Source organism: Stenella coeruleoalba, assembly GCF_951394435.1.
Source record: "Stenella coeruleoalba genome assembly, chromosome: 3".
In the NCBI taxonomy this organism is placed as follows: Eukaryota; Metazoa; Chordata; class Mammalia; order Artiodactyla; family Delphinidae; genus Stenella; species Stenella coeruleoalba.
This window is the reverse complement of record NC_137148.1, coordinates 53,476,519-53,493,097: the sequence shown is the minus strand read 5'-3', so window position 1 is coordinate 53,493,097 and position 16,579 is coordinate 53,476,519. Positions and strand designations below refer to the sequence as shown.

Here is a 16,579-nt window from a genome sequence, read left to right as displayed (position 1 = left end):
AGGCAGCAGGGACAGACAGAGCTGCAAATAAGAAGACCATGACTGTTGTTTCAGCAAGTCTACAGTATAGAGGGAGATGAAAACAAGGAAACAAGCACTTATAAAGCAGTGTTATTAGAACTGTAATGAGTGTGATGGGGATAGTCTCTTACTAGCTACATGAAGAAATTTAGACTTTGTCATGTTTTGTGTCTTAGAAATATCACTGTTTGGTGGAGAGAATAGATTACAGTGGGAGAAAACTACAGGAAAGGTTATTTATTAAGAAGCTTATTGTAATAATTCAGATGAGAAATTATGGTGGTTTATACAAGAAGACTAGCAATGGGATGTAAATAAGTGATTGTGTTAAAAAAATATTTAGGAGTTAGAATCAATAAGACTTGATGGTTATATGTGAAGGTAGAGGATACAGAAATGAAGAACGACTCCAGGTGTCTGACACCGGCAATTTGTTGGGTGGGAACAGCATTCACTATGACCAGAAACTAGAGAGAAGCAGGTTTGGGGAATGGGAACAGAGAAGAAGCATAAGCTGGGTTCCTGATACATTCCACATTTTTGCAGTGTATTCAAGTATGCAGTAGGCAATTAAGTATGGAGGTTAGAAAAGTGATCTGGACAGGAGGTAAAACTTAGAGTCAAGAGCATATAATAGTGAATGGAAATAGATGGTATCTGCCACGGAGAGGGTGGGAGCTAAGACTCTGAGACTCTTGAACAGGACACAGGAACTGGTCCTTGTAGAGGAGACTAGAAGATGCCTACAGAGGGAAGGAGGAGCACTGTTGTGGCCTGGCAAGCAGGATCTTCTCAGAAGAACAATGCGCTGCTAAGTGAAGATGTTCAAAACACATTACATGAAAAGAGCACGTTGAAGAACAATATGTGTGGCATGACCTCCTTGTATTTTTTTCATATTGAATCTGAATTAAATATTTCTGGAAGGACATACAAGAGACTGTCAAAAAAGGTCCTTAAGAAAGTAAGGCTGGAGAGTCATAGAAAAGAAAAGGCGACTGTAAATTAACATTTAGTACCTCCAGTATTGAGGGAATATTTTACCTTGAGTGTGTATTATATTTTATATTTTTTCAGTTAATTTAAAAAGATGAGAGTGATCAACAGTATCAATGGTGCAGAGAAATAAAGTAAAATCAAAATGAAAAATATTCATTAGCTTTGCAACAAGGAGGTCATTAGTGAGTTGATGGAAGGCTTTTCAGGGGAGTGATGGGGCTGCATTTGTGGATGGTTGTTTTGAAATGGGAGATAAACAGGAGAAAATCTGTATAGATAACTCACTCTGGAAGATTGGTTATAAAGAGAAAGGAAAAGATAGGGCAATTACAGGAGGGGGCATAGAGTTCAGGAAGGGGATTTGTTTAATATGTTGAGTTTAGAATACTTCGACATCTTGATAGGACTCACCTCATTATTAAGGGGGGCGGGGACTTGAGATAGTCATCTCAGAGGGCTAGGAAGGGATGGGACTTGGAGAAAAGGTTTAGGAATTAACCTTGGACAGGAAGAGAGATACCGCTCTCACTGCTACAAAAAGAAAAAGTGAGAAGGAAAGAGTAAAGGCAATGCAGATAAGTCTGTAGGGTTGCTAGCAGTAACACTCACCAGTATCTCAGGCTTTTGAAATTTCCCTCAGTGCAATAAAAATGTAATCAAATTCCATGCTGCAGGCCTATAGCAGGGTAATTTAGAGTTTGAATATTGATATGTATGATAAAAACATATTATCTCTTTAATATCTTCACCATGCAAAGCAAGCACATGTTAATAAAAGATCTTATGTACAATTAGTGGTTTTGAAGGATTATCATTATTTATATCTGAATAAGTTGTATGAATTATAAGTTGTCTAATCATTCTTTATTTACACCCAAGAAGTCACGCAATGAACATGGGAACATTAATTTATTTTATGAGTGATGTTGTGAGTTTCTTGAGGGCAGAGTTTATGTCTTGTCTTTATGCCCTTGTGTTTAGCCAGGGCCCAGCACAGAGTCACTGCTCAATTAATGTTTAATGAATAAATAAGTGTAATTCTGGGAAAAAAGTTGCTGCTTTATTCTGACTGATATCACCAACAAAAAATTTTAATGTATATATGTACCTATATAAAAGGGCCATATAGATTTTATTCTTTACAGCCTAAAAAGGTGCTTTTTTTTTTTTTTTTTTTTTTAGCAATTGCAAGGGTGCTCTCAGGAACGGAGAGGAGAGAAAGTGTTACAAAAGCTCTTAACAGTGCAGGCTCGCCTGTGTATATTTATTCCATATTGCTCACTCCAGCTTTGGTCATGACTTCAAAATGATAGCACGAGTTAATGCATTTTTCACACCTCAAAGAAAGGTTACACTCTTCATGCCAGCCTGCTGTGCACAATTATAAGAGAGAAACCACAGGGAGTAACCAGCTGCTAACAAGCGTCCTCCAGAACATCCGAGGATTTTCACGAACACATCCACTCACCCAAACTGCCCAGCACAAATTCAATCAGACCTTTCATTTAGAAATTACGATTCCAATGGCAGACTCTTCTGAAGGACCAGATCGTTCCAAGGGATTGCAGGGAGTGGAGCTTTGCATTATTTTTTTCTCCTCCTTGGCTACAATTAGAATTCATTACCATCTGAGGGCTATTTACCAGGCTATATAAAAGGAGTTAAATGTTGAGCTAACAGATTGGAAATACGTCCTCGTAACACGATTTGCTCTTCCCACTGGCACTCATAATGGAAGCCTAGAAAAAGGGCCAAGAATGTAAAACACATCACATCTACTTAGCCACATCCCTAGGTGAGTCTGCTCCAACAGGGTTAAGGCAGACTGACCAGAAAGCCATTAGCAATCTGCACTCTGATTTTACTCAATAGGAAGCCCTTTCAGAAGTACTAAATTTATTTTTTAAAGTAAATTGAAAGGCTGGCCTTCTACACAGAGCACTCCCCGTACAAACTGTAGAGACTGCTCATCACACACTAAGATGAGCGATGTTTGACTGAGGCCTCCCTTCTGATATACCTTGCTTCTTTCTGCTCTCATTCTCACTACATAAGCTAGAACTTTGACAAGCTAACCTCCAGCAAGTTTCTTTCTTCTGCCAGGCTCAAAAGATTTGAGAGGCAAAAAAAAGAGAGAGAGAGAGAAGGAAGAGAGTGGGACAACGATGCAAGATTAAAGGACAAGCAGAAGATGGAGGTCTCCATGTGGGTGTATCTGACAGCCTTCTTCTGAGCAGTTTAAGGCGAAATCACACAAACTCAAGGGAAGACTGCAGAGTATATTCACGGCATAAGCATTCATCACCTTATAAAAGCAAAGAAGTAACCATCTGATAATCTGTCCCAACCTTTACGCCTCAACCTCTTCAGCTGCTAAATGGGAATAATGCATATATCTCAGGGAAGTCGTGAGGATTAAAGAGATTACATAGCAATGTGCCTAGAACAGATTGAGTACTTTGAAAGCACTCAATCCATTATGACCATAATTATGATTAAGCAGAGCAAGAATCTTACCTTTGGATGACAAGATAAACTGCCAAATGATCCCTGTTTCCTTGTTTCTTTCTGAGGTTGTATCTTGTTCTTTTGTTTGGAACATATTCCTGTTTCCTCATTTTGCTTCACTCTCTGTGTTGGTTTCTATATATTAGATGAAACAATCCACTCTCCCAGTCTTGAAGGAGAGCTTGTATAGGAAGTGAAACTTATCGTTCAGTCCTGCCCTAGCTGTTGGTTGTCTCTCAAACCTTTGTGAGTGTCCAAGCAGCCTATTTCATTTTTAATCTCTCCCAGTGGTTGACGGTGTGCCAAGACCTGTTGCTGGCCCAAGGCAGGGAGGGGGATCTCAGACAGCACCTAGATTCAGGCTGATTGGAAGCCAGACCCTCAGGAAGCTGGGTTTAAAATGTGCGAATATATACCATCCTGTGGGAATGCATGCGTAAGTCCCTCTGGCCAGGTGATCTGGAGGTGTCCCCAGGGTGAAAGGCACAAAACTCAGGGCTCCAGACAAGTGTATGAGCTCCTTTCTGGGTGATACCAGTGAGCTGGAGCCAGGCAGAGGGAGGGCGCAAAGATGGCATCCCCCTGCCTCCACTTCCGAGAGCCCCTCTGTGGGCCCCTAGGGGTGTGCCAGCCCAGAAGCCTGCCTTCCAGCCGAAGCTCCAGAACAAGCAATAGACCTCTTTCTTGGAAAGACTGTGGGCGACTCAGTCTGCCATCTGTGCAGTGCCCTGGGGGTGGTATGTTACCATCCCGGGGAACCCAGGAACGTAAGTCCCCTGCCTCCAGAGTCAGATCATCAAGGGGCATCCCCTGGGCAGCAGCTGCAGAAACCAGGCGCGAATGCTCCCCCGTGGGAGCTGCGGCTTTGTGGAGCGTGGTAGTGAGAGAATGTGAAGATGGTGCCCACCAAGTGTCTTTAAAAAAAAAAAAAGTCTAGAATTTTTTTAAAAAATGGAGCCTACCGGGCTTCCCTGGTGGCGCAGTGGTTGAGAGTCCGCCTGCCGTTGCAGGGGGCACGGGTTCGTGCCCCGGTCCTGGAGGATCCCACATGCCGCCGCGGAGCAGCTGGGCCCGTGAGCCATGGCCGCTGGGCCTGCGCGTCCGGAGCCTGTGCTCCGCAACGGGAGAGGCCGCGGCAGTGAGAGGCCCGCGTACCGCAAAAAAAAAAAAAAAAAAAAAAAAAATGGAACCTACCGCTTTAGCGAGCATGAAAATGGCGTCCACATGAGGCTTTAGGATCAGCAGGTGAAGCTCTTTGACAGAAAGTCCCGGTGATTTTCAAACAGCTGCTTCTGAACATGCCCTTGGCCGGTGAGTCTGAGCACCAGCCCTTCCCCAGTTCATTACAACACTTTGGGTCCGGAGGACACAAGCCCCGTTGGTTTTCAAAGCCAGGTGTTTTGGGGGCTTTCTCCCAGGTGAGGTCTTAAAAGCTGGGGCACCTGATGTGGGGTACGAGCCCTTAACTCCTTAGGGAGGAGTTCCAGGTTGTGAGTTCCCTGCCAGTGTGTTGCCATGCCAGGTGTGGGGTATATGGAAAGATTGTGTCTCAGCCTCTCCTTCCTTTTTCTTCCCGGTGGATGTGAAGGGGTTGCTCAGCTAGTTTTCAGATCTTTTTCAGAGGAAATGGTTCCATATGTAGCTGTAGATCCGAGGTGTCCACGGGAGAAGGTGACTAAAGGATCCTCCTATGTCACCATCTGGAAGCACCTTCTGCCAGATTATACTGACCCGTGAAGTACGAGGCCACTCACCACATCAACCTTCATTTTCGGAAAGATAAAATCCTTGGGCATTGATTCACAGCAGTTACCAAAGGGATCTTGCTGTTATTAAACATGGCAAATGACTGAATTACCCTCAAATGCACAGAGTGGAAGCACAGCTATAAAATGAGAGTGGGCATCCTCTGCCCCCTTTACAGGCTTCACCCCCAGAGCACAGGGGGAAGGCCTGTGCCCTGGGTGAGGCCACCCAGTGTAGCAGAAGCCATCCCGTGAGTGCCTCACCTCTATCCCCTCAGCACTAGCCAACCCAATGGCTTCCACCTGCATGCACCTATGGCTCTTTGCTGGTGGTTTTCTTTGGCCCACTGAGCTGGAAGGGGCAGTGGGCAGAGTACCAGGGAGTTAATATCTCCTGGAGCCAACCTCTACCAATAACTGGTGGAAGCTGGCGGATCACTGGCTCCTCGGGTGGGATAACCTGAGACATTTCTACACTGTCTCCAGAACTCCCCAGCAGATTGAGTCCCGGTTGCACACAGCAGTAACCTGTTCAATGAGGTCGGTTTCCTTCCCTTCTCTCACTTCTCCACTTTCCTACCAGTGTTTCCTGGACCACCTCCCATTTCCTTTTCTTCAAGGTCTCCTTCTAGAAACATCCAACCTAACACACCCAAAAGAGTCCTTCCTTTAGGCTCCCTGCAGTTCCTCATCACAGAGTTCCCATCCCCACCCCCATTCTATCACGGGCATTATAGCAATTGCCATTTCTGTTTGTGGATTTCTAATTTAGGGACATCCAATACAGCTCCCAAAACAGCTTTCACCCTGTGGGAAACTACACCAGCCAGCGTTTCTTGAGAGCTCAACTTGTACCAACCATCATAAGAATCAATTCTCATTTACTATCTCTAACCATCACAATAAAGACGGTATTATTATCCCCACTTAATAGATGTGGAAATCCAAGTTCAGGGAAGTTAACTCACTTGCCAAAGTCTAACAGCAAGTGAGCCGGAGAGCTGGGTTGGAACGCATGTCGGTTTAGCATCAATGACCATGAAGTTTAACTCCTTTTGCTCCCTGGAAGACCTGCTGAGGGGCAGTTCTGGAGTCTGTATATTTATAGGGTATGATTGGGTGACTAACATATTTGGACTTACTGGTACAGTTTAACACTTTTTCCTTCTTCTTTCCCATGAGCAACTTACAGTCTAGTCTGCTTTACCATAATCCTCAATCATTTTTCAACATGTAATTTAACAGCATGAGTGATATTGGTCCCCTCGCATCATTCTCCACTTTCTCCATTTGATAATAGAACCCTTTAGTTTTAACTGAACACCTGGCTACCATCTAGAGACTTCCTCCCCCAGTGTGTCTTGCAGCTATGATGCCAAAAGAGGTAGCCAAAAGGATGTGAGTGAAAGTGCTGAGGACAAGTTCCAGGACCTACCAAGTGGTGCTGTACTGCCACATCTTCCTTCTCCCTCCATTTGGGAGTGAATGCAGATGTCAGGGTAACGGAGGGTCGACACCGACCAGGGCACCACGCCTACAAGGTGGCAGGACAAGCTAGAAGGAGCCTGGGTCCCTCTGATCACTGACCAGCACATACCGCCATGGGAGAGACAAACTCTTACTAGTTTGAGCCACTGTTATTTGTTCTGCTCTGAAGCAGCCAAACCCAAATTCTAACTAATACAAAGAGAGAAAAGAGAAGGAAAAACGGAGAAGAAAGTCAGCAGGAAAATGGTGTAGGACTGTGGGGATAGGTGCTGAGGGAGGGAAGACCAGGAAGGAGAGCAAGGCTCAGAGGGGGCTGAGCTGTATTTTATTTGTTTGCTTGTTTTACCATTTTCCAAAACATAAAGGAGGAAGAGAAAATCAAAGCCAGAGAAGAAAGGAAAAGCAACGACATTCTCTTTCATCCTGCCTCTCGGAGACTGCGGGTGGCAGGAAAACAGAGGGGGAGAGGAGTCCCCAGCTGTTAGCAGGGCCCATCTGAAGTTCAAACTCAACCCTCTGCTGAGGAGCAGAAGATGTCATCCACTCCGAAGCACAGGGGGTTCTCGAGATTAACTAGGTGTCCACAGGGGCCTTTGCACGGGCAGAGACCTCAAGACACTCTGGGTCTCCCACCCTGTAACAGAGCAAACCTTCTCACGTGAAGGGGTAGGGGGTACAGGTCAGTCACCAGGTTTTTACTTAACTCACAAGTATGCTAATCATGCAATGCAAATGTGTGCAAATGTCCAGTCATCTTCTAAGAGGACACATGCTTTGAAACACTTATTTCCAGAGTCCACCCAATAGGACACTGTCAGTTACTGACACAAAAGCAAACACAGCTACTCTGAATTAAGGGACACTTTAAAAATCACATGCTAATTATTCTCCCATGCAAGCCTTGTCGCAGCCGGCAGTTTTGTGAGTGAACCTCACTGCCTGCCTTTCGGGACTCGGCCAAGCCCCCATCCCACATGGGCCCCACACACAGCGTTGCTCAGAGTGGCTGCCAGGCCTCAGCAGCTCAACCACACTTCGCCAGGGCAGTGGTTGTGATGTGGCACTTTATAAGCAACACGCAGATCAACTGGAGAAGCAAACTTGCCACGGTCACTAAACAACAATAAGTGAGAAGAAATGCAACAACAGCAGACAGTTTGAATCAGGCTATATCAAAAGTCAAAAGCCAGCAACCCTGGACAAATATGAATTAGGATGTGCAATCCAGGTTTCCCATCTCTTTAACTGTCACGAGTCAGTCTTGCGTTTAACACCCAGTAGCCTGAGAACCCATTCTGCAGAACTTCAAGAAGCCCAGTTTGGGGGAAATTTTCCTTCCTCAACTATTTCTGAACCTTTCTGGAGATACCTGCACATCACACAAGTTCGTCCTTTTCGTCACCCACCACCTCAATCTGCCTCCTGACTCTCAGTGACTCAACTTATCACTTGCATGGATCATTACTCACCAGCTCACAACCAGCTGTCCGGGCTGTTGTCTTTTTCTCTGAACAACTACTCTCTGAGCTGAGTGTTAATGCCCTCAGGAATGGCTGAGACCAGGATATAATATCTAACAATAGACAGGCTTGGGGATACTCAAGGGAATAACCACGCAGAAAGAAAATCTTAAACAGGCTAGTGGACATCACCCACACAAGGATCCACAGACCAGGGCACTGCTTACGTGGTGGCCAGCTTGCGCCTCAGTGCTCCCAAGCCTGCCAAGGTGTTATGGGAGAAGGGAAGGAGATTATACTCTACTCTGACTAGACTTCAAGTAGTTCAGCACCACTGGCATCTCCACTGGAACATATCTTCCTCTTTGCCCTTGGTCACTGGTTGACCTAGAAAGGTCAGCATCCCTCAGAGATGCGATTCTGGCTCAAGAAAGGTGGCTTCCGTATCATCAGGCAGGGCCTCTTGATTCCTCAGTGTCCTGAACCTGATTTGGGCTTTAGCTTGCATGAACCAAGTTACGGACGTGAGGAATCTACTTACGCCTCTAACTCAACGGGAACTGCCAACAGCTTAGAAAGAGCAGCTATCACTCCTGCCCCTCACTTTATTCTGATTGAGGTTTCAGAAATATTGGGGTTCCAGAAGGGTTGGATGAAACCATTGGAGAGCACTGAGAACATTCTAGTGCCCCCCGCCAGTATGAAATACAAATTGAAACCTACACCATCATCTAAGTATAACGAAATCCCACCACATTCTCATTTTTCTCATCATGATGATTCTGGTACTTTTTCAAAACATTTTTTTAAATTCAAATACTTCCTCGAGATGCTCTCATTTTCTTTGGAATATTTCCCTGCTGGTGCCCCAAGGCCATTCAGCCTCCTGGGAAGCGCAGCACTGGGTCCAGTGTCAGAACCCCCAATTACACGTGTAGAGCTTAGTCTCAGAGCCCCGCTAATGTCACAAGAGCCCCTGCCGAGATATCCACCAACCTTCTATAGTAAAAAAAAACGGTGTTTCCTCTCCATTGTCTTTCTACTGGAGTGTTCCTGAGAACAATGGGCTTTTGTACTCAGCACATAAGGTTGAGCTGTCCTCTAGATTATTTAGAATCAAAGGTATCCCCTCCCTTTCTTTTTCTCCTCTCTTTCCACTGGGGCTGAAACCTGAAGGTCAAAGGAAACCTCCAATGACTCATTTATTCACCAATGTTTGTTGAGCACCTGTAGAGGGCTGAATAGTGTCCCTCAAAAATTCATGTCTACACAGAACCTCAGAATGTATTTGGAAAGAGGGTCTTTGCGAATGTAATTAGTGAGGATGCAGTCATATTGGAGTATGAGAGACCCTAAAGCCAATGACCGATGCCCTTATAAGAAGGGGAGAGGACCCAGAGAGATCCAGCTGGGGAGGGAGGCCACGTGATGATGGAGGTAGGCTTTGGAGTGATGCAGCTACGAGCCAAGGAGCTAACTCCAAGGACTGCCAGCAACCACCAGAGGCCAGAAGACAGGCAGGGAACAAGCTGTGCCTTACTTAGAGCCTCCAGAAGGAACCAACACTGCTAACACCTTGATTTCCAGCTTCTGGCCTCCTGAACTGGGAGAGAGTATGTTTCTGCTATTTGAAACCACCCAGGCTGTGGTAACTTAGAGCAGCCACAGGAAACATATAGCTCGTAATAGTTTCTCCTCACAGTGCCAAGCACTAAGGGTTTAGCAATGAGCATGACAACTAAGATCCCTGTTCTCACGTGGCGAAAATCCTAGTGGAGAAGACAAATAGGAAGCAACCAAATAAATAAATAGGGTTCTTTCAGAATGGATCAATTTCATGAAAAAACAAACCCGAGTTATGTGATAGAGCAGGACCAGGGTGGAAGGCAGGGCAATATTGCCTTTTAGAGCGGGCTATCTCTGGGACATCCACCCAGGGTGGACTCACTCTCCAGTCCAGCCAGGACACTCCGGGGAGTGTGCTCCCTTCCACTTCTGCATGCTCCTCTCAGCCTGACCACAGAGATCTGGCCTCTCCTCTCCTCTCTTCTGAACCCAACGCCTCGGAGTTCCATCAGCAGTTCTGCTTCTGACATAGCCTTCTGTTTTCATTCCACAGAAATTTTTCTTCCTTCACATGCTCCTGAGCTTGAACATGTACATAACTGACAAGAATTGTTTTTGTTCCCTGCATCCAGCCTGTACATAATGGATGTCAGTATATTTCCTCACCATACTAAGAGAGCAGATCCAATTTGACTTAATTACTGCTGGAGCTCTGTAAACAGCCACGAGTTACTGCCGAGCCCTGTGGTTTATGAAGAGAACACCACAAATGACAGGAAGCTGCAGGGAGAAAAATAGTCTGAGCTGACTTTGGCGTGTTCATTTCCGAGTACAGATACTTCCATTCATCAGTGGGGACATTTATGAAATCTGGGCTAAGATGATATTCTAGAAAGGAGCAACAGAGATCCAAAGTGTTGTAATTATGAGGCCATCTCTGAGCAGAAGCCCTGTGACTAGAATGCAAGCTGCTCCACGGGAACCAGAATCAGTCAGACACGGAGAACCTACCCACCTGAGGGTAGTTTCAGTGCTACCCGCCCCATCCCCCCCCCATCCCCACCAAAGCGAGCCTGGCATTTGGGAATCAGCGAAGACCCAAAAGGAAACTCATTTAACCAGAACTTGACTTCTTAAGATTTCCACCCCACGAGAAGCTGCACCACCATCTGAAAGACTGAAAAATACACAATGGGCACAGAGGGGAAGAGCCAGAGAAAGGAAAGCAGACGCCTCCATTCTCCCCAGTGACACATGGGAGCCCTGAGCTGAAGCCTCGCGGCTCACAGAGAGGAGCAGACAAAGGCGGTACTAAGAGAGGGCTGTGCTCAAGTGTGCAAGTAGGGATCCTGTTAAAATGCAGGTTCTGGTTCCGTAGGTCTGGAACAAGGGCCTAGAATTCTGCAACCAGAACAAGCTCCCAGTGATTCCAACAGGCTGTCTAGAACCTAGGGAAGCAGCTGCAGCGTGAGGATGGACTGGGGAGGGAGTCCTCTTAGGAGGCTGTTGTGAGGCCCCAGGAGTCCAGGTAACAAGCAATGCTGCTCTGCTTCTCATCCAAATTTAGGCAAAGACAAACTCTGTTACATAATAGATGCAGTTTATCATCAACAAAAATCATTGATTAATTTAATTGCATACAGTAATTCCATGTGTTGAATTAAGACAATTTCAATAAGTAGTTTTTAAAAGACGATAAATCAGCGTCTTTCAAATCCATCTGCATGTTATAGTCATCTGGGGAGCCAACCCTCTGGTTAAAAATACCAGTACCCAGGCTCCAATCCAAGGCAACTGAATCAGGATCTCTTGCCCTAGTGTGTATACAGGCAGATGAGGGGAGGGAAGGAAGAGGTAAAGAGCCCTGAAGGGAGAAAAGAGAAGAATCCAAGACAAGAGGGACTGGAGACAAAGATTAAATCCACACATTTCTTACTTCTATTCCCACTTCTTTCAATTTCACTTCTCTCTCCCCAGCAGTCTTCTAATCAAAGAATGTTCCACAGATCAGCAGTATCAGCATCAGCTGGGAGCTTATTAGAAACAGAATCCTAAGCCCCTCCCCAAACCTACTGAATCAGAATCTGTATTTTAAGAAGATCCCCAGGATGAATCAGAACTACAGCTTCAGGGTGCTAACTCTGGGGATGCAGACTAGGGTTATTAAAAGGCCTCACATATCCTGAGTTGTCTGCCCATATGTTAGAATGTGCCCCAGACATGGGACACCACAATGATTTCGATAAGAAACGCTCAGCAGGGAGGCTTCCGGGAAGATGGCGGAAGAGTAAGATGCGGAGATCCCCTTCCTCCCCACAGATACACCAGAAATACATCTACACATGGAACAACTCCTACAGAACACCTACTGAATGCTGGCAGAAGAACTCAGACCTCCCAAAAGGCAAGAAACTCCCTATGTACCTGGGTAGGGCAAAAGAAAAAAGAAACAACAGAGACAAAAGAATAGGGACGGGACCCGCACCAATGGGAGGGAGCTGTGAAGGAGGAAAGGTTTCCACACACTAGGAAGCCCCTTCACGGGCGGAGACTGCTGGTGGCGGAGGGGGATGCTTTGGAGCCGCGAAGGAGAGCACAGCCACAGGGGTGCGGAGGGCAAAGCGGGGAGATTCCATCACAGAGGATCAGGGCTGACCGGCACTCACCAGTCCGAGAGGCTTGTCTGCTCACCCACCGGGGCGGGCAGGGGCTGGAGTTGAGGCTTGGGTTTCGGGCGGAGGCAGGGAGAGGACTGGGGTTGGCGGCGTGAACACAGCCTGAAGGGGCTAGTGCACCACAGTTAGCCGGGAGGGAGTCCGGGAAAAGTCTGGACCTGCCAAAGAGGCAAGACACGATTTCTTCCCTCTTTGTTTCCTGGTGCGCGAGGAGAGAGGATTAAGAGCGCTGCTTAAAGGAGTTCCAGAGACGGGCGCGAGCCGTGGCTAAAAGCGCAGACCCCAGAGACGGGCATGAGACGCTAAGGCTGCTGCTGCCGCCACCAAGAAGCACGTGCGCGAGCACAGGTCACTATCCACACCCCGCTTCCGGGGAGCCTGTGCAGCCCGCCACTGCCAGGGTCCTGGGATCCAGGGACAACTTCCCCGGGAGAACGCACGGCGAGCCTCAGGCTGGTGCAACGTTACGCAGGCCTCTGCCGCCGCAGGCCCGCCCCACACTCCATGCCTCTCCCTCACCCCCGGCCTGAGTGAGCCAGAGCCCCTGAATCAGCGGCTCCTTTAACCCCGTCCTATCTGAGTGAAGAACAGACGCCCTCCTGTGACCTACATGCAGAGGCGGGGCCAAATCCAAAGCTAAGCCCCTGGGAGCTGTGAGAACAAAGAAGAGAAAGGGAAACCTCTCCCAGCAGCCTCAGAAGCAGCAGATTAAAGCTCCACAATCAACTTGATGTACTCTGCATCTTTGGAATACATGAATAGACAACAAATCATCCCAAATTAAGGAGGTGGACTTTCAGAGCAAGATTTATGATTTTTTCCCCTCTTCCTCTTTTTGTGAGTGTGTATGTGTATGCTTCTTGTGAGATTTTGTCTGTATAGCTTTGCTTCTACCATTTGTCCTAGGGTTCTATCTGTCCGTTTTGTTTTTTGTTAATTTTTTTCTTAATAATTATTTTTATTTTAATAACTTTATTTTATTTTACTTTATCTTTTTCTTTCTTTTTTCCTTCCTTCCCTCCTTCCTTCCTTCCTCCCTCCCTCCCTCCTTTCTTTCTTTCTTTTTCTTTCTTTCTTTCTTTTCTCTCTCCCTCTCTCTTTCTCTGTCTCTCTCTTTCTTTCTTCTACTAATTCTTTCTTTCTACTTTTTCTCCCTTTCATTCTGAGCCATGTGGATGAAAAGCTATTGGTGCTGCAGCCAGGAGTCAGGACTGTGCCTCTGAGGTGGGAGAGCCAACTTCAGGACACTGGTCCACAAGAGACCTCCCAACTCCACATAATATCAAATGGCAAAAATCTCCCAGAGATCTCCATCTCAACACCAGCACCCAGCTTCACTCAACAACCAGCAAGCTACAGTGCTGGACACCCTATGCCAAACAACTAGCAAGACAGGAACACAACCCCACCCATTAGCAGAGAGGTTGCCTAAAATCATAACAAGTACATAGACACCCCAAAACACACCACCAGATGTGGACCTGCCCACCAGAAAGACAAGATCCAGCCTCATCCACCAGAACACAGGCACTAGTACCCTCCACCAGGAAGCCTACACAACCCACTGAACCAACCTTAGCCACTGGGGACAGACACCAAAAACAACAGGAACTAAGAACCTGCAGCCTGCAAAAAGGAGACCCCAAACACAGTAAGATATGCAAAATGAGAAGACAGAAAAACACACAGCAGATGAAGGAGCAAGATAAAAACCCACCAGACCTAACAAACGAAGAGGAAATAGGGAGTCTACCTGAAAAAGAATTCAGAATAATGATAGTAAAGATGATCCAAACTCTTGGAAACAGAATAGACAAAATGCAAGAAACGTTTAACAAGGGCCTAGAAGAACTAAACATGAAACAAACAACGATGAACAACACAATAAATGAAATTAAAAATTCTCTAGAAGGAATCAATAGCAGAATAACTGAGGCAGAAGAACGTATAAGTGACCTGGAATATAAAATAGTGGAAATAACTACTGCAGAGCAGAATAAAGAAAAAAGAATGAAAAGAAGAGAGGACAGTCTCAGAGACCTCTGGGACAACAGTAAACACACCAACATTCAAATTATAGGGGTCCCAGAAGAAGAAGAGAAAAAGAAAGGGACTGAGAAAATATTTGAAGAGATTATAGTTGAAAACTTCCCTAATATGGGAAAGGAAATAGTTAAGTCCAGGAAGCACAGAGAGTCCCATACAGGATAAATCCAAGGAGAAACACGCCAAGACACACATTAATCAAACTGTCAAAAATTAAATACAAAGAAAACATATTAAAAGCAGCAAGGGAAAAACAACAAATAACACACAAGGGAATCCCCATAAGGTTAACAGCTGATCTTTCAGCAGAATCTCTGCAAGCCAGAAGGGACTGGTAGGACATATTTAAAGTGATGAAGGAGAAAAACCTACAACCAAGATTACTCTACCCAGCAAGGATCTCATTCAGATTTCATGGAGAAATTAAAACCTTTACAGACAAGCAAAAGCTGAGAGAGTTCAGCACCACCAAACCAGCTTTACAACAAATGCTAAAGGAACTTCTCTAGGCAAGAAACACAAGAGAAGGAAAAGACCTACAATAACGAACCCAAAACAATTAAGAAAATGGGAATAGGAACATACATATCGATAATTACCTTAAATGTAAATGGACTAAATGCTCCCACCAAAAGACACAGATTGGCTGAATGGATACTAAAACAAGACCCATATATATGCTGTCTACAAGAGACCCACTTCAGACCTAGAGACACATACAGACTGAGAGTAAGGGGATGGAAAAAGATATTTCATGCAAATGGAAACCAAAAGAAAGCTGGAGTAGCAATTATCATTATCAGACAAAACAGACTTCAAAATAAAGACTATTAGAAGAGACAAAGAAGGACACTACATAATGATCAAGGGATTGACCCAAGAAGAAGATATAACAATTGTAAATATTTATGCACCCAACATAGGAGCACCTCAATACATAAGGCAAATACTAACAGCCATAAAAGGGGAAATCGACAGTAACACATTCATAGTAGGGGACTTTAACACCCCACTTTCACCAATGGATAGATCATCCAAAATGAAAATAAATAAGGAAACTCAAGCTTTAAATGATACATTAAACAAGATGGACTTAATTGATATTTAGAGGACATTCCATCCAAAAACAACAGAATACACATTGTTCTCAAGTGCTCATGGAACATTCTCCAGGATAGATCATATCTTGGGTCACAAATCAAGCCTTGGTAAATTTAAGAAAATTGAAATTATATCAAGTATCTTTTCCAACCACAACGATATGAGACTAGATATCAATTACAGGAAAAGATCTGTAAAAAATACAAACACATGGAGGCTAAACAATACACTACTTAATAACGAAGTGATCACTGAAGAAATCAAAGAGGAAATCAAAAAATACCTAGAAACAAATGACAATGGAGACACGACGACCCAAAATCTATGGGAAGCAGCAAAAGCAGTTCTAAGAGGAAAGTTTATAGCAATACAATCCTACCTTAAGAACAGGAAACATCTCGAATAAACAACCTAACCTTGCACGTAAAGCAATTAGAGAAAGGAGAACAACAATACCCCAAAGTTAGCAGAAGGAAAGAAATCATAAAAATCAGATCAGAAATAAATGAAAAAGAAATGAAGGAAATGACAGCAAAGATCAATAAAACTAAAAGCTGGTTCTTTGAGAAGATAAAAAAAATTGATAAACCATTAGCCTGACTCATCAAGAAAAAAAGGGAGAAGACTCAAATCAATAGAATTAGAAATGAAAAAGGAGAAGTAAGAACTGACACTGCAGAAATACAGAAGATCATGAGAGATTACTACAAGCAACTCTATGCCAATAAAATGGACACCCTGGAAGAAATGGACAAATTCTTAGAAATGCACAACCTGCCAAGACTGAATCAGGAAGAAACAGAAAATATGAACAGACCAATCACAAGCACTGAAATTGAAACTGTGATTAAAAATCTTCCAACAAACAAAAGTCCAGGACCCGATGGCTTCACAGGCGAATTCTATCAAACATTTAGAGAAGAGCTAACACCTATCCTTCTCAAACTCTTCCAAAATATAGCAAAGGGAG

General features: G+C 44.9%; 1 protein-coding gene across 3 annotated transcripts in view; it reads right to left on the bottom strand.

Annotated features, from left to right (window-relative positions):
• PIK3R1 (phosphoinositide-3-kinase regulatory subunit 1) overlaps positions 1-16,579 on the bottom strand; it is a 959,753-nt gene that overhangs the window by 820,060 nt on the left and 123,114 nt on the right. The window contains exon 1 of one of the 3 annotated variants that reach the window (XM_079916404.1): positions 3,538-6,865. The exons of the other annotated variants lie outside the window; for them this stretch is intronic. The gene's annotated coding sequence lies outside the window, so the exon portion shown is untranslated. Of the gene's footprint in view, positions 1-3,537; positions 6,866-16,579 lie in introns of those variants that run through there. 3 annotated transcript variants of the gene reach the window in all.